The sequence below is a fragment of the Oncorhynchus mykiss genome, chromosome 24 (assembly GCF_057628025.1).
Source record: "Oncorhynchus mykiss isolate SJ-2025 chromosome 24, ASM5762802v1, whole genome shotgun sequence".
NCBI classification, from domain to species: Eukaryota; Metazoa; Chordata; class Actinopteri; order Salmoniformes; family Salmonidae; genus Oncorhynchus; species Oncorhynchus mykiss.
This window is the reverse complement of record NC_143045.1, coordinates 2685169-2697820: the sequence shown is the minus strand read 5'-3', so window position 1 is coordinate 2697820 and position 12652 is coordinate 2685169. Positions and strand designations below refer to the sequence as shown.

The following is a 12652-nucleotide window of genomic DNA, read 5'->3' as shown; positions in this document are numbered from 1 at the left end:
TGTACATAAAACATGATTTCAAAGCTGATTCAGACTGAGCATAACTGTTAAACTCAATTTCACCACCAGGGTATTCTGACTGAGCTGAGCATACAGTACGCATCAGAGCGTAGTCAATGTTTCAGTGCAGGCTCCAGCGCACACACGTAGGCCAATGACCACCATGGCCCATGGAACTGCATGATAACCGGGCTCTCCATTCAAACACCTGGAGCCTGCTTTATGAGTAGCCGAGCAACCAACCAGACACCAGCCCTGTGAACCTCCTTAGCACAAAGTTCCCCCTTGGGTGATGCTCTTGGCCCCTCTGCACCAATCAGAGAGCACACTGCCACCACACACGGGAAAAATTAGGCTTGGGGCTTCACCTGACAGCATTTTGTATGTTGGGAGAGTGATTTACAACAACTCACAGTCACCCAGTGGTACAATACCTCCCTTGCCTTGTGTGTGCTGGAGTCTGGGCCTGGGTAGCAAGGTATAAGGATGGACCGGCTGGTAAATATTCATTAGGCATGAATCAGACTTGACCGCACAGGCACTGTGTTGTCTCCAGAGTCCTAAAGCACTGCTGCGGTTTCTGATACTGTGGTGGTATTCCATTTGCATCAACTAACAGTATAGATTCCTGTCCTCCTACAGACAGACAGCTGGCTAATGGCTCTGGCACCCCTCCAGCATCCAGGGGGAGATGGAGAGAGAGCGAGAGAGAAAGAAAGAAAGAAGGGGAATGTGTTTAGGAGCAGCAAACAGTGCTTTCCCATGTTATCGTCACAGCCCCGCCATCGAGATGCAAATGATATGTGACAATTCTTTAAACAATTACACCATTAGGTGGAGTAAGCCGTCTGGGTTTGAATTACCTTTACTGCATTGGGGATCTGCCTTTGCTCAAATTTGCCAACAATAGAGGGTGGGAGTAGTAGGGGACAGGGTGGGAGGGGAAATCAGTGTTGTGGTGCAACCATCGAGGCAACTTTCACTGAGGACGGGGGACATGTCCCCCCCCACATTCTAAAAGTGCATTTACAGTGCCTTGCAAAAGTATTCGGCCCCCTTGAACTTTGCGACCTTTTGCCACATTTCAGGCTTCAAACATAAAGATATAAAACTGTATTTTTTTGTGAAGAATCAACAACAAGTGGGACACAATCATGAAGTGGAACGACATTTATTGGATATTTCAAACTTTTTTAACAAATCAAAAACTGAAAAATTGGGCGTGCAAAATTATTCAGCCCCCTTAAGTTAATACTTTGTAACGCCACCTTTTGCTGCGATTACAGCTGTAAGTCGCTTGGGGTATGTCTCTATCAGTTTTGCACATCGAGAGACTGAAATTTTTTCCTTCCTCCTTGCAAAACAGATCGAGCTCAGTGAGGTTGGATGGAGAGCATTTGTGAACAGCAGTTTTCAGTTCTTTCCACAGATTCTCGATTGGATTCAGGTCTGGACTTTGACTTGGCCATTCTAACACCTGGATATGTTTATTTTTGAACCATTCCATTGTAGATTTTGCTTTATGTTTTGGATCATTGTCTTGTTAGAAGACAAATCTCCTTCCCAGTCTCAGGTCTTTTGCAGACTCCATCAGGTTTTCTTCCAGAATGGTCCTGTATTTGGCTCCATCCATCTTCCCATCAATTTTAACCATCTTCCCTGTCCCTGCTGAAGAAAAGCAGGCCCAAACCATGATGCTGCCACCACCATGTTTGACAGTGGGGATGGTGTGTTCAGCTGTGTTGCTTTTACGCCAAACATAACGTTTTGCATTGTTGCCAAAAAGTTAAATGTTGGTTTCATCTGACCAGAGCACCTTCTTCCACATGTTTGATGTGTCTCCCAGGTGGCTTGTGGCAAACTTTAACCAACACTTTTTATGGATATCTTTAAGAAATGGCTTTCTTCTTGCCACTCTTCCATAAAGGCCAGATTTGTGCAATATACGACTGATTGTTGTCCTATGGACAGAGTCTCCCACCTCAGCTGTAGATCTCTGCAGTTCATCCAGAGTGATCATGGGCCTCTTGGCTGCATCTCTGATCAGTCTTCTCCTTGTATGAGCTGAAAGTTTAGAGGGACGGCCAGGTCTTGGTAGATTTGCAGTGGTCTGATACTCCTTCCATTTCAATATTATCGCTTGCACAGTGCTCCTTGGGATGTTTAAAGCTTGGAAAATCTTTTTGTATCCAAATCCGGCTTTAAACTTCTTCACAACAGTATCTCGGACCTGCCTGGTGTGTTCCTTGTTCTTCATGATGCTCTCTGCGCTTTTAACGGACCTCTGAGACTATCACAGTGCAGGTGCATTTATACGGAGACTTGATTACACACAGGTGGATTGTATTTATCATCATTAGACATTTAGGTCAACATTGGATCATTCAGAGATCCTCACTGAACTTCTGGAGAGAGTTTGCTGCACTGAAAGTAAAGGGGCTGAATAATTTTGCACGCCCAATTTTTCAGTTTTTGATTTGTTAAAAAAGTTTGAAATATCCAATAAATGTCGTTCCACTTCATGATTGTGTCCCACTTGTTGTTGATTCTTCACAAAGAAATACAGTTTTATATCTTTATGTTTGAAGCCTGAAATGTGGCAAAAGGTCGCAAAGTTCAAGGGGGCCGAATACTTTCGCAAGGCACTGTATGTCCTCCCCAGTGTTATCATTGGAATGTGATACAAAACGAGGCAACGGTGTGCTTTAGGACCATGCGGACGCCTTCGACCGGTCGGGTAGGCTTTTTGGAGTGTTTACCCGACTGGATAAAAATAATAATACAAAAAAATACATACGCCCCACCCCACTTCTAAAACCAAAGTTGTGCCCCTGGGTGCAACCCTTATGTTATTTGAAAGCTCATATGTGGAAACAAACCTGAGGTGAGTGAGTCAGAAGTTCTCAGATAGGGAATCGGTCAGGATCTGGTTGTAGCCCGCATTACCACCCATAATCCAATGCCTCTATCCTTCACACAGTATGTAAAACAAGATCAAATGATTGTACCTGCAATCCCTCTTGAACCCTGAACCAAGAGGGGCTGTAGTGGCATCTATCATTTAAACACCACAGAGGAACTGATTCTGTGATCCTCTGATTACTGACACAAACCTCTGAGAGATGAGGGAATTCAACCTCTCTCCCCTCCTCTTGTTTCTTCAATTCCACCATAAGTCCTCTGGAGGAGGTGTCAATCACTTGGCCCGGACTTTATTAGGGGTTAACCGGAGTAAACAGGCACTTTCCCTCTCCCGGGGATTGAATTCACATTGAGAGTATTTGTAATCAGACCACTGCATCTTGGCTGCTGGCAGGCAGGCCGGCTGTGGAGGAGCTACAGTATCAGTGAGTATCTTTTCAAACAGGCAGAGACTTAAACCTCCATTCCAGATCAGCATTTACCTAAATAAGGCTTGTCAAAAAGTGGTGGTGCCTGAGAGGCAGCTTTAACCTTCAACATTAACCTAGATGATTATTTGCACCGCTGGATCAGCTGCCTTTTCTGGCGCCAGCAGGACATTGTCAGATGTGCTAAACCGGTCAGCAGGAGATCCTCTGTCTTGAATGTTTCAAATGACTACTTTAATGTCTGGCCTGCAGGGGGGTTGTGGAGAATGTGGACAAACTATCAAAATAGTGATTTTTAATTCCGGTCAGGCTTTGGCTTTGTTATTCTCCCGGGCCTCTTTTTCTCGGGACGGATTCTCAACCGAGTTGACATTAGCATCGGACCAGTATTGATCACAGCTCGGTGGGAGTGGAGCAGAATGAAACAAGGCGCTCCAGGTAGATTAAATAACCTGACCTGTGCCTGGTCTCCCCCAGTAATTCATGAGATTCTAGACATGCATGCATTACCACTCCTTTATCTACAGCTAAGCTCCGAAACATCAGAGGTGGGAGAGAGGGGACAGGCTTGCCCTCTCTATACAGGGACACATTTATTTTCCTCCTTCGGAGTGTGGCAGCTAAATACCAAGGGTGATAAACAGCCAATCAATCACAGCACCAACTCTAGCGGCACCACAATGGAGTCCTCCTGACCCCTGTCACATGACTAAGGAGCGAGGAGACATCAATTGAATGGGAGAATATTAGCCATTAGCCATTAGAAAGCACTGTTTAGCCGATTAACCAGTTTTTTTTACTGCTGTAATTTTGCAGTGTAACTGCAGTTAGAGTTGGATAGTATAACAGTATAACTGCAATTACTGAGTCCAAAATACCACAGTTGACTGCAGTTACTGCACTTTTACTGCAATCTTTTTTTGTAAAGGAGTCAATGTGTAACAACGCAACAGAAATCGCTCACATAGGAAGCTGATTCCACCAATATGTCCGGCTGCTTAATTATACCCCCAAACACACACACAGGCATTTTCACGCACATTGTTAATTTGTTGTGCCAAGGTGTGACGATAAGAGTATTCAAGGCTGAGCTGGCCTGACGACACAGCCTCCTTCTTATAACCAAATACACACACAGGCAGGCATGCACGCACACACACACACACACACCGGCATGTACGCACCTCGACACCTCCTTGGCCACTGTAATCACCAAAGTGGGGAAGCCTGACAAAATTGATTTCTATACTGCCTCAGTGACGTGAGAAGCCACACCTGAATAGGAGAGGCCCTGAAGGTTAAGTCCTCCCTGACCTCCTTTAGTCTACCTTTCTTTGTTGTTTATTTTATTTGTGTAATTTTTTACCCCCTTTTATTGTGATTATGATCTTGTCTCATCGCTGCAACTCCCCAACGGGCTCGGGAAAGGCAAAGGTCGAATCATGGGGCGCCAGGTAGCCTAATGGTTAGAGCATTGGACTTGTAACCGAAAGGTTGCAAGATCGAATCCCCGAGCTGACAAGGTAAAAATCTGTTGTTCTGCCCCTGAACAAGGCAGTTAACCCACTGTTCCTAGGCCGTCATTGAAAATAAGAATTTGTTCTTAATTAACTGACTTGCCTAGTTAAATAAAGGTAAAATATCAAAATTAAAATGCGTCCCCCAAAACATGACACATCAAGCTGCGCTGCTTAACCCGGAAACCAACTGCACCAATGTGTCGGACAAAACACTGTTTCACTGACGACCAGTCTCCCGGCCCACCACAAAGAGTCACTAAAGCTTGATGAGCCAAGTAAAGCCTCCCCCCACCAAACCTTCGCCTAACCCTGATGACACTGGGCCAATTGTGTGCCGCCCTATGGGACTCCCAGTCACAGCTGGTTGTGACAAAGCCTGGGATGAAACCCAGGCTGTAGGGACGCTTCAACACTGCTTTGCAGTGGCATACAGCCTACCCACAGCCCCAGAAGATGTATCTGCTTGGACTATTCATCACTATGTGGTGTGGGACAAGACAAGGGCTCAATCTCAATTTGTTTTTCTGCAAATCTTGTCCAATGTGTTTTGAGAAGGAGACGAGGATGTGAGGAAACCTGAATTGAGCTAGAGACACTCAGAAATCTCAACTGGAAACTCAGAAATCTCTGACTTCTGACTTCAGTGCATTCAAGACAACTGGGAACTGGGAAAAAAAACATTTTTCCAAGTCTGAAAATCCAACTTTCCTACCTGAAGATCACTGACGTCATGATTTGACCTCAAGTTCCCAGTTGTCTTGAAAGCACCATTATCCCTCCCACTCACCAGTCAAGGAGAACATTGATGTCATCTCCACCCTACAGGAAACGTATGGGGATTCACCTGCTGATATCCACTGGGCCACGCCCACTCAGGGGACTGGGCCACACCCACTCAGGGGACTGAGGCAAAGCAAGAGCCCTATTTCTGCCCAAAATCTGTCTGCATTAAGATCCTTAATTATTATTAAGCAGGTGAGGAGTTTTTGTATGGGGGGCAATGAGTGTCGAATTTAGTCAAGATAAACGTTAATTGCTACTTTGATACGTGAGGCTTATTTGATCTAATAGAAGTTAAGTAATGCTTAAATTGTTATGAGTGTGATGCACGTGACATCCCGGCAACTTTGAGAAAAAAACACTTTATATTAGTTGTCCCCTGTTGAAATCGAGATGGTCTAAGCACATTCATAAGGCTAGCATAGCATCTTACTATCTACTATACAGGCGGTTGAGGTCAACACCCCACATCGAATATTTTTAACAGGTATTCAAATAACGAGATGCCTCCACTAATCTGAAGAGAGAAATAGGTGGGAGCTTGACACCCGCCATTCCACTCTGTGGACAACAAATCCCATCGTTAGAGGAGACATAGGTATCTCGTCATTATATCCAATTCTCTGACTGAGAAGTCACTCAGAAAGGATGTCACTGCAACAGTGACATGAGACTGCGTGATTACTCCAGTGTCCAGAGGAAAGATTCATCAATCTTTGGGGAGTATTGATCCACAGTGTGATCTATCTGACATTGGGGTTGGATTTTTTAAATATTTTTTGTCATTTAACAGACGCTCTTATCCAAGCAATTAGGGTTAAGTGCCTTGCTCAAGGACACATCGACATATTTTCAGTTAGCCGGCTCGGGGATTCAAACCAGCAACTTTTCACACTTAACCGCTAGAATACCTTCCGCTTTGTAATCGTTAAAGGTAAATGGTGTTCAGTGGTGTAAAGTACTAGGTAAAAATACTTTAAAGTACTAAAGTAGTTTTTTGGGGTTATCTGTAGTTTACTTTACTATTTATATTTTGGCCAACTTTTACTTCACTACATTCCTAAAGAAAATAATGTACTTTTTACTCCATACATTTTCCCTGACACCCAAAACTACTCGTTACATTTTGACAGGATTTTGACAGGAAAATCACACACTTATCAAAAGAACATCCCTGGTCATCCCTACTGCCTCTGATCTGGCGGACTCACTAAACACAAATGCTTCGTTTGTAAATTATGTCTGAGTGTTGGAGTGTGCCCCTGGCTGTCCATCAAGAAAAAAAAAAGAAAAATAATTGTCCCGTTTGGTTTTCTTAATATACAGAATTTGAAATGAGTTATACTTTTACTTTGATACTTACTGTATCAGAAGTCAGAACCAAATACATATATCCTTGACGAATCAAAATATCAAAACGACACACAGATAAATGCTCAATAGGAAGGAATGTACCAACTAGCTAACCAGCTACAACAACAAAGAATTATAATAAGAAACGACAACAGTGGTTTACAAGGTAATTCCATCACCAGAGCTTATGGACATGACAGGCAATACATACAACTGGACATTTATTCAGAAAAAAAAAATGGGCAAACTATAAGATAGCTATCGATCTGGACAAAAAGGAAGAAAAAGTCTGCATAGCAACTTTGCTAACCGTGATACGAAACGAATGCCTGAAGCAGAGAAAACTGACCCGTTAAAAATTATAGAGGCGCTACAGAAACACTTGGAGCCTTCCAGGAACGTGATCTACAAGAGGTACATGTTTAATGCTTGTCAACAAAGTCAATGTGATACATCAGAGCAGTACACTGCAAATCTGAGGAAGTAGCAGACGTCTGTGACATGCTCAGAGAACCAAACCGAACACTGAACAAAGCCATAGACGTGTCGTTGAAGTTAACAAGCACCAATGCAAATTAAGAAGATTAGTGGAGGTGAACCAGAGCCTGTACATTATACCGTCTGTGAGCGACGTTCAGAATCAAAAGGCCAAACATATGTTCGTAAACAGACAACACAAACTTCAACTCAATCTATTAGAGGAAGACAACGAGTCAGATGACCAAACAACAGATGAAATGTGGTACATCTCGCAGGTTATTCACTAACCTTAAGCTAGCTCCACTCAGTGATGAGCAATTGACATACAGTATGACTCCAGCCATACAATTAAATGACATCTAGACACAGGATCAACAGTGAATGTCATAATCTATGGGGACCTACAGTGAGTCATACAAGATGGCAATACAGTTGTTCCTACCCAGCAAAGCTACCCATAAGCTATATGATGGCACACTGACAAATCCAATAGGACAATCCTATCTCAAAGCAGATCATGTGTTACATTAGGTCGACACCCCAAGCACCACATCCACTGAGGTCATCATAACTACTGAGATCATCTCCAAGTACAGGGACATGTTTGATGGGCTTGGCTTCCTTCATGGAGAGCTACACCTAGAAGTAGACAATGCCGCCCGGCCTGTGCAGCAGCTATCAAGACGGATACTAGTGAAGGAAAGGATCACAAAGGCCATACATTCAATGGACAGTGCAGACATCACGAAAGTCAGAGAGCCAACTATGTGGATCAGCAACATGGTTGTCATTGAAAAACCTGATAAACTACGAATATGCATGGACCCCAGTGCACACAACAAAGCCTTACTGAGATCACACATCCAGATGCCCACAATAGAAAATATTCTACCAGAAATATCCAACGCAAAGGTTTTTTCAGTACTCGATGCCAAAGATGGACAAAGTCAAACTTGATGAAGTGAGCAGCTATCTAACAACATGCTGGACACCTGTAGACAGGTATAGATGGCTGAGAATGCCATTTGGAATCACGCCAGTAGCAGAAGAATACCAGTGCACACGCTGTGAAGCGCTACAGGGACTAAAAGGAGTGAGTGTGATTGCAGATTACATTCTACTCAATGCATTTGGCGACACACACGGAAAGGCGATGGCAGATTTTGACAGGAGAAGAAAAGAGATGTCAACCTGAAGCTACCAAGTGTGACATACATGGGTCATCTTCTCACCAGAGAGGGCCTTCGCCCTGACCCAGAGAAAATAACAGCCATTCAGAACATGGGTACACCGACCGATGTCAAGTCACTACAGCGGCTGTTGGGGTTTGTGAACTATCTCGCCAAATTCATGCCAAGCCTATCTGATATGTGCGAGCCGCTCAGAAGACTGACTGACACGGACATTGTATGGACATGGCTACCACAGCATGACACAGCAGTTGAGACTATCAAACAGTTAGTCCCACAACACCCAGTGCTCAAATAGTACGACCTGAATGTCGAAGTCATACTGCAGTGTGATGCCAGTGAGACAGGTTTGGGCGCAGAAAGGACAACTTGTTGCATTTGCCTCCAGAACATTGACTCAGAACAAATACATGCACAGACTGAGAAAGAATCTCTCCATTGTTTTTGCATGTGACAAGTTTGACCAGTATCTGCATGGCAGAGTTCATAGCGACCACAAACAACCACAAACCGCTCGAGACAATCTTCAAGAAGTTACCTACTCGCAGCATCAAAGCGACAGCACCATAGCACTAAGGCTACAAAGATACCAACTCCACGTGCAATACAAACAAGGCAAAGAACTACATGTAGCGGACTTCCTGTCCAGAAAAGCTCAATCAACCACAGAGCACAGACAAATGCAAACACCAGCCACGGTCTACGCTATGGGCCTGGTCACAACTGACCTGGAACAGGTGGATCACATCAGTGATGTCAACATCTCAACTAAGACAATGGAGTCAATCAATGCACACTCCTCCCAGGACCCACTGTTTCAGGCTCTGGGCGCACAAATAAACAACGGCTGGCCTGGAACCAAAGAGGCTGTGAGTCACATGCTGAAAGATTTCTGGACATACAAAAGAGGAGCTCACCACAGAAAACTGATTGATATTCAAGGGAAACAGGGTCTTCATGCGCACTGAAATTCTCAACAAAATCCACTCTGGACTTTGTTCCGGTTTTCTGGCCGAGGATTACAGAGGACGTAAAGATCGTTATCAGCAAATGTGCCGCCTGCAACTCCATCCAGAAGAGAGAACAAAAGAAGATACTCATCCCCCAGCAAATCCCTCCCATCCCATGGCCCAAGGTCGGGATGGACTTGCACACAGTCAACAAAAGCAACCACCTCATCGTGGTGGATTATTACTATGGAGCTCGACGAGTTGACTGACACCGTCATTGAATGCTACAAAAAGCAGTTCAGCAGACATGGCGTCGCCCCACACTGTTGTTTCTGAATGGAATGGATTTTCAAAAATGTGCTGATGAGTGGGACTTTAAACACCGTATCACAGCCAAAGCAATGGCAAAGCTGTGGAAATTGCCAAATGTCTCCTAAAAAAAGGCTGCGATGGATGGCGAATAACCATGGAGAGCAGTATTGGCATGGCGGAATAATCCAACAGGGGGACTTAACAGTTCTCCTGTACAACGTGTCCACCCACCATGAAAAAAACTGCTCAAACCCCAATGTGGAACAAAATGTCATAGTAAGAAAACAAGCCAAAAGGTTGACAGCAAAACACCACGACGACACACATGCCTCTGACATGCCCGACATCATCCAAGGACAAACCGTACGCGTCCTTTCCTACCCAAACAACTCAGCTAGCACTTGGATGCTGAGCATATGCACTGATCAACTCAGGGAGGGGTCGTATGAAGTACTAATGAACGGTAAAAAAATATATATACAGCAGAAACAGAAAAGAGATTCATCCAGTGTCTGAACAACTCAGGATCCCCCCCCGATCGCCATCCAAACAAACATGGATGAGGATGACTGGGGACTATGGAACGAAACCGCCAACCAGGCAGGTAATGAACAGGCTGCTGATATGGAAGCAGTTCCCGTTGCCTGAAAATCTTACTCTGAGACACACCAGAACCAGAGCCGTTTATTCTAAAAGGTTATATTTTGTATTTTATTTTTTTGTGAGAGAGAGAGGCAGATTAGAGTAGCCTGTTTATGGACTTTAACGTTTATGCTTATTGAAGGTGCTTGCATAAGAACACAGTTGTTTTGGTTACCAGTGTAATGTTTTTACTGGCAGTTCTCTTGTTTATGAGTCCAGGAGTTCAAATGTTACGAGATGTCGCCAAGCCAATAGATGGCGCTGCTGTTATGTGTATCTGAGTGTGATACTCTATAGTAGGAGTGAGCCAAGTTAGGCATTAGTTACAATGCATTGAATGGAGCTGTATGCATGCTACACAATGATGCTGAAGTAGACATTCTCAGCAACATTACCTTGTGATGGTACGGCATAATCAGCATACAAAACACAAATAGGGACCATTATGTTCAAACTTAAAATAAAATTCGCTAGCCTCTACTTGTAACTTCTGTAGGCTGCATGTTCTCTCCCTGCTTGGTCATGGTTTGAACGATGTGTGTAATTCCAGTCCATATAATGCAGTAATACAGTAACCAATTTAAAAAATATTAGCCTACTGGAGCTAGTTTAATTTACCCAAGAGAGCATATAGCTAGCTACATCTATGGGCTTCTGTGTTTTTCTGTCGTGCATAATGTGTAATAGCCTGCAGTTTATCACATATGGATAACAGCACAATCATTGTCTGCTTTGGGCTTGGACTCATAAAATGTATTTAATGTATGTCTCATCAGGCTCAGGTAGCATCAGGCTTGAATTTTTGATCAAAGCTCTAATCAAATCCGGACATAGGCCTATTTATATGCTTCATAATGCTTTTGAATGACATTTCCAGTTTCGGCAGGCAATACTGGGTTACATGGGACAAAAGTGATTTATTCTCGGGATGGATCATTTGTAAAATACTGGGAAAATATTCAATCCTAATCTGTACATCAAGATCAGCCTCAGTGGAAAACACTTACGTGTGTCTTTGCGTATTCTGTGGGTATGTACGCATCTATAATATTCAGTTGCCTGAGTGAAAATTGCTTCACTGCAGGTGGAAGCATGCACGCACGCACACATCTCCTGTGAAGCGAGTCATATCGTCAAACATCCTTATCTTAGAATTAAGTCACACTTGAAGCACCATTATTTCGCGCAATATCACAAACAGGCAACACTTCTAGGTGAAACTGAGCATCAAGCAACAGAAAATTGCATGAAATCGTGAAGACGTGTCTCTCAACGACACACAAATCTCCTTGTAATACACCTCGCAGGAAAAGGTCACTTTTTTTTGTAACTGATGTAGCAAAGGTGGTGCATGGAAATGACATTGAAAATATAATTGTATATTATTGGCAAGAAGAAACGGTCACTTGACGACATCAACACACGTTTACTTAGAGCAGAGATTCTATTTCCATCTTATCTTATACATTGGCACAATAACTTAATAATATGCCAAGAGGCAAAATGAGAAAAACTATGGCTTGTCGGTAGCTCAAACTGAAGTGACCCTCCTGAGATGTGACAGTGCACTCCTTTGTCTAGAACTTCAAATTAGGTAATTGACATGTGCAAAATGTGACAATCAATTACCATCCCTCTCTCTTCTCGGTCTTCATTTCATTGCAGAATATCTTCAGGAGGAGAGGCAGGAGATGTGTCACTCAACCTATAATTACTTATTCTCCTTTAACAGAGGCTTCTGTTTCCTCTCCAGCAAGACGTGTAAAATCAAGTAATGTGCACAGCACACACTGTCAAGTAGTCTAGACTTAACTCAAAACTCTTGATAACTACATAAATCAAATTCCAAAGCAGATTTAGTTATTCTTCAGACATTGCTTTGCAGTAATAGGATACAATGTCATTTTCTCTCAGGTATATTTAGCTATCAACCTTTGACAGTAGCTAAGCTTTCAGACCGATGCCTGAAGAACATTTTTAATGAGATATGTTGAGCTGAATCAGATAATAACAGACTAGAAACACATTTAGCAGCAAAATAACTCCTTGTTTAAGACAGAACACTGATGTCATTG

The 12652-nt window shown here is 43.3% G+C and overlaps 1 pseudogene; it reads left to right on the top strand.

The window, feature by feature from the left end:
* LOC149972332 (uncharacterized) overlaps positions 1 to 8440 on the top strand; it is a 180095-nt pseudogene extending 171655 nt beyond the window's left edge.
* Positions 8441 to 12652: the final 4212 nt, after the last annotated feature.